At 40.9% G+C, this 6,000-nt stretch overlaps 1 long non-coding RNA gene across 1 annotated transcript in view; it reads left to right on the forward strand.

The window, feature by feature from the left end:
- The window catches only part of LOC124095600 (uncharacterized), a 40,521-nt gene extending 35,210 nt beyond the window's left edge, over positions 1-5,311 (forward strand). Inside the window, exon 3 of the long non-coding RNA XR_006852533.2 lies at positions 5,180-5,311. This is a non-coding gene — a long non-coding RNA (uncharacterized LOC124095600). The remainder of the gene's footprint in view (positions 1-5,179) is intronic.
- Positions 5,312-6,000: the final 689 nt, after the last annotated feature.

Consider the following 6,000-nt stretch of genomic DNA (forward strand, 5'->3'; position numbering starts at 1 on the left):
CCACACAGTTAATCTCATGAGGGGATTAATTCACTGATTGGGTTAAGGTTCTCATAATCCAATCATTTCTCCCCTAAACCTTTCTGCATTGTCTCACACATGAGTTTTTGGGGGACACCTCACATCCAAACGTTAATAAATTGCAAACCAGAAAAAGCTCCTCTGACATTTTGAAGGTAGAAAGCAATCAGACTTTTGTTAAACCCAAGCCTGATTAATCATCAGAATTACTTAAAAAGTTCCTATAAATAATCAGGAAGAATCTCACTCTAGGCTTTAAACCTGAGTGAAATAGCACCCATACTTTACCCCAGGCTGAACCCTCCCCAGTCACTCCTCCACCTTGGGATGTTTCTTTCATGGTTTTTCTACCATCTGTAGTTAGATTCATGTTCATTTGTTATCTCTTTCAGTTCATTCTCCTTTAGTGGTCTATGCAGTCATGAAGACAAAGGGGCTAGATATTATTCTCTTCATTCTATCCATTAAACTACCCAAGGTCTAGAAACTAGGAGGTGTTCAATAGAGATGTGAAGGAATGAATGGGTAAACAGACAGAAATCTCTGCAGTATGACCCAGGGAACCTTTTATCTGTAAAAATTCTACATGTGATTTTGGTGGCCAACCCATTGAAAATCACACTAGATTACAACAAAGCGATTTTCAGTGAAGGAGAAGACACCAGGATTGTTGATGGTGCGGTTGCTGGGGCAGCTTCCTGAGCATTTGGAACTCAATGCCCTATAGTCACTGTTTTTATTAATAATTTTCTCTTTGATGACAGGGAAGTAGAAGGAAAACTATTAGATGAAGAGGATGGGACCTGTGGGGGAGGGGAAGAGGAGTTAAAGGAGGGGACTGAGAGGGTGGGTCATATATATGAATGAATATGCCACAATGAAACTCACTACTCTGTAAAACTAATATGCACTAATTTAAAACATAATGATTTTATCTTTGAATTTGTTCTTAGTAAGTGACGTCTGTGGGACAATGAGCATGAACCCGGGGCTTGGAGCATCTGCTCAGGGGACCCTGCTTCCCACCCCCTCACTAACCCCCCAGGAGAGGATGTCAGCTGCCTGTTCCCCTGCTTCTGCCCAGCAACAGCTGTTGTCCTCATGCTGGATGGGTCCTTGGACAAGGGTACAGGAAAAGTCAGGGTCTAGTCTAGGCACTACATTATGGTCATTGTGGCCTATGGTCTCAGATGCCAGGGAGGGTCTGCATTTTCACAGGAGTACTCCACTGCCAAGGAAGGCAGGTTTTGAGTAACAAAGAACATGACAGGTCAAGACAGAATGGAGGAAAAAGGAAAACCCTTTATCCTGCATTTTGAGCAAGGGATCTCATATTTCATTTTGCACCCAGCTCAACAAATTATATAGGTGCACTTGGAGAAAAGAGATTGTTTATCAGAAGGATAGTATATATTTAAAGTTCAGAGATATATTTCCAGGCCAATTTCCTTAAGGATGGGTTGCTGTGAAACAACAACCTAGAAGGCACCTAGGTGACTTTTACTCCACACAAATTGATTTTCATAACTGATACAGAAAATGGGTTCCAAAAAGGTGCTATGTATCTGACATTCTGGCTCCAGGTCATCTGGAGGGAATAACTGGCCTGAGCCTGTACCACAGAAAAGATGGCTTCCAGAGTGGTTGTTTTGTCTCCAAGGAAACTAAGACAAACCTGTAACTATGTTTATGGATTGGATAGCCTAAAACCGGAGACTCTACCCCATCCTCTGCTACTTTCTCAAACTTGATCTTGGACACAGTTAATATTTCTGACTTATTGCTCTGCACAAAAAAAAGAGTATTCACTTGTAAATGGGGAGAAACTGACCCAGATTACCAAAGTAGTTATTAACTTTCACTTAACCTTCCAGTATGAAGGTTATCTGAATTCTAGGGAAGCCACTGCTGACTTCCTAGGGCTATTAGATGATTTCCATGCAATGTCATGAATCATATGTGTGTGTGTGAGTGTGTGTGTGTGTGTGAGTGTGTGTGTGTGTGTGTGTGTGTGGGCGTGTGTACATCCATTTAGGTGGTCAGATTCTCTCTCTTTCTTCCACTGTTCTGTGAGCTCTAGGAAAGTCTCTTTTTCCTCACCATTTTAACCTCAGGTTCTGGAATAAAAATCCTATCACATATATTTTACTACTTGATGAGTGATTGCTGCCCATGTGTTAAACCTTACCAAGTGCAAACACAGATATCAGGAGAGGAGAAGATAATAAAAGAACACGGAAATAAAAACAATAGGCTCCATCAGAGAACCTCGTCTGCCCCTAGAACACATTGGCTTTAAGGTCAGGAGGTGCTGCTATAGAGCATGGCTGGGAGAGTATCTGAACCACTCATTTTAAGACCACCACCCAGTGCTGTTTCTCTAGGAGAAGGCCCGGCTGCAACTCTGAGTTAGTTTGGCCTGAACCTGAACTTCCCTGAGCAGCCTAAATATTTCCCAATTCTCCCAGCCTAGCATCTCCAGATTCCTTGGCCCAGTCTCTTCTGTTGGAGTTATGTAATGGGAGGGCGAAAGTCAGGCTCTAGAGGAGGAAAGCAATCATAACAGCTTGCCATCCCAGACCTTGAGAAAGGACTGGGCTTGAAGAAAGAGTACTACAAATATATCAGTGCACAGACACTTCATTAAAAGAGACAAGAAAGAAAGAAAGAAAGAAAGAAAGAAAGAAAGAAAGAAAGAAAGAAAGAAAGAAAGAAAGAGAGAAAGAAAGAGAGAAAGAAAGAAAGAGAGAGAGAAAGAGAGAGAGAAAGAAAGAAAGAGAGAGAGAAAGAGAGAGAGAAAGAAAGCCTCCAAAACTGAATAAATAACATAAGTTCAAATGGCAATAAAGGCCATGAAAAAAATATTAATCACGTATGAGAAATGAAACCAACAAGAGAGGGAGATGGTCGTATTTTACCACGCAGTTGGGGAAGCCCTCTTTGAAGAGGTGACATCTGAACTAGAAACCTGAATTAGGTGAAGGCATGGAAGAAGAGCATGTCACCCTGAGGCCAGCACTATGGGGCAGCTCTACAGAAGGGCAAGTGCAGCTCAAGTGAGGGGAGTCAAAGAGAAGGTGGCAGGAGTATTTTGCAAGGACCAGATGCAATAGCAAAATTTATACCAATCACAATGGGAACCAATTGAAAAGTGATTGTAGGGCAGCTGAGAAAGAAGCAGGAAGCCCAGCCACAGGCCGTGATGGGAGTCAGGACATGGCATGACAGTGGTTATTCCAAAAAAAGTGTGGCAGCAGTGACAGTAGTGTGAAGTGGTCAAATTCAATATCTACTAGGAAGGTACACCCAACAGTACTTGCTAATGGATTGGATAGTAGAGGATTGGGGAAGAAAGAAACCAATTGTGCTTCCTAGTTAGAGAAACTGAACAAAACATAATGCTCTTTGTGCAGTTGGAGAAGTGATGGGTAAGGTACATTTTGGTGGGTAAGTTGTGTTTTGCACATGAGAAGGTTTGAGATGCCTATTAGGCATCCAAGTGGAAACTTAAAATGACCAGTTATATAGACAAGTCTGAACCTCAAGAGGGAAGTCGTGGAAAAAGAATGTAAACTTGAGCAGACTGAAGATGTTTAAAACTTACAGACAACAAGGTCAGCTAGGAAAAGTTTGTAGGTAGGAAAAAGGAGGAGGGGGAAGGGGAGGGGGGAGGAGGAAGTGGGGAGGAAGGGAGAAGAGAAAGAAAGAGAAAACAGGAAGGAGCTAAGGCCTGAAACGTTGAGTGGTGCCAACTTGGAGAGGTCAGGCTGCAGAAGAGGTGTTCCTACAGGGGAAGAAACAGTCAGTAAGGTAACAAATCCTAAGGGAGTGGTGTCCCAGATGCTGAGAGAAGAAAATGTCAAGGAGAGTGATCAATAATGCCAAATGTTGGTGAGAGCAAAAAGAGTACTGACCTTTGGCTTGTCAAGTTAGAAAGAAGTAGTTCCATTATCAGGAGCAGCTCCTGTGGAATGCTAGATGTGAAAATCTGATTGGGTGCAAAATATTAAGGACATATCATGAACAATGCTAGGAATTTTACTAACAAAGGGCAAAGAAATGAGCTAGAGGTTGGTGTGGGATCAAAAGGTTTGTTTTTATTTAAGATAGGAACCATGATACTTGAAGCCTGATGAGAATGAGAGAGCTAAAATAACCATGTAGGAGAGAGAAGACAATTGGTTGTAGAAGAAAGAAGCCACGAGGGCAGTGACTTTAGCGGAGTAGGAAGCTCGTCCTCAGGAGAGGAGGGGAGTTGACAGACAAGCATATGGAAAGTTTAGGCCCACAGTCATGCTGAGATGAGGTCATCCTCTTCTGGATGCTTCTCTTTTCTCAATGGAATAATCAGTGAGGTCACCAGCTGATAGTGAAGAATGGGAAGGTGGAGTTGGAAGTTTGATGACAGAGGAGATGATAAAAATTTTTGCTTTCTTAGAGATGAGGAAATGTGGTAGGCCTCATTGAGGTCACTTTCACTGCTTCTCTCCGTCGCTCATGGCCATTCCTGGACACAGATGGCCCAAATCCTAGCGTCTCTGGAATCCTTGTTCCAAACTGAGATGTGCTTTGTGTAAACGCAGGCTTCAGTTTTCTCATGTGTACCAAATGCAGAGAAAGTTTGCTTTTTTGCTAGTTTGTGAGAAGTTGCATGGATCGTACAAGTATTAGATGTAAAATCCTTGGAAAAGGGTCCCCTTCTCAATGTCCATGGTGGAGGTGGAATCATCCAATCCCTTTCTGCAGGAAAGTCCTCCTCTTTCTAAGTGGAATTGAATACAGATGGGAAGTGGACTGAACAATCTTCTTTATATTAACACTAGTGTGCTGAATTTTTATTTTTTGTGGTTTTCCTTTCACACTTATCCCAAAAGTTTCCCTGTTGGCACACCATGACTCAATTTCAAGCTGTTGTCATTAATGCCAAAAAGAAGGTGAATTTGAAATAATTTAAGAAACCCCATAAAGAGAAAATTAAGCCCCAGTACTAGGTTTTCCCAGATTTGGGGGACCCCAGAAGAATAATAATATATCAGCTACTATGTCAAATCTAGTTAAAGTCAAAATAAGATTTTACACAAAAAGCCATTCCCTCAAATATGTTTTTAAAAGAAAGGATAATAATACTGATATCTATTACATTCTTTTACTAATACAGAGTTTTGGCAGCTTTGAAATAAGCCAATATCTGTTGTTTCACTGAAGATGTGTGAGAAGGAAACCTTCCAAGGAAATCTGCCTGATTTAAATAACAAGGAGGCATGACATTCTTCTTTATGAAACCAAGAACAAATTGAGGTAAGGAGGAACCAGGAAGATAGTGTGTAACACCAAAGGCTCATCAATGTGTTCTGAGTTGCTTGCAAATATTTTTTACTTGTCTGGCCTCCACATAACTTAGCAGTATTATACCAGAAAGTGGCTGAACGTCCTAGAGACTATTTTACACATTCACATAGCCCAAAGTAAAAAGAAAAAAAAAATTCTACAATCCTCTTGGCAAAGCCCTTGAGTTCTCCTTTTGGAAATATGATAAACTTGTTTATTCTATTTGTCAGTTTTCCATTCCTGAGTTTCCTTCATTGAATTTGTTTTCTTCTTTATGTAGCCAATATGCCCCCAGAATTTTATGTCCACAATTACAAAGAAAAATTAGGTAACAATAAAGAATAATTGTATAGCACAAGGTTTGGTTAATTGTGAATGGGATGAAGCAGTTATTACAAAATTTTGTCTTCTAAATGACCTTTAAGACATAAAGTATGTTATTTCCATCTCTGTGTAACAAGGTAGAACTTTTCTTTTGCACTGAATGTCACTCATAGTGCCGGGTACATTGTCTCTCTGGGATAGAGCTGGTGTAGCAGATTACCAAGGATGGAAATCCTTGCACACCAGCATTTTTGGCCTCTGATAGTTAGGCTTTTGTTGTTGTTGTTGTTGTTGTTGTTGTTGTTTTATCACTGTAACCAAAATATG

This window comes from Marmota monax, unplaced genomic scaffold (assembly GCF_021218885.2).
Source record: "Marmota monax isolate L192 unplaced genomic scaffold, Marmota_monax_Labrador192_F-V1.1 WCK01_AAM20220418_F8-fsc00030, whole genome shotgun sequence".
NCBI lineage: Eukaryota > Metazoa > Chordata > Mammalia > Rodentia > Sciuridae > Marmota > Marmota monax.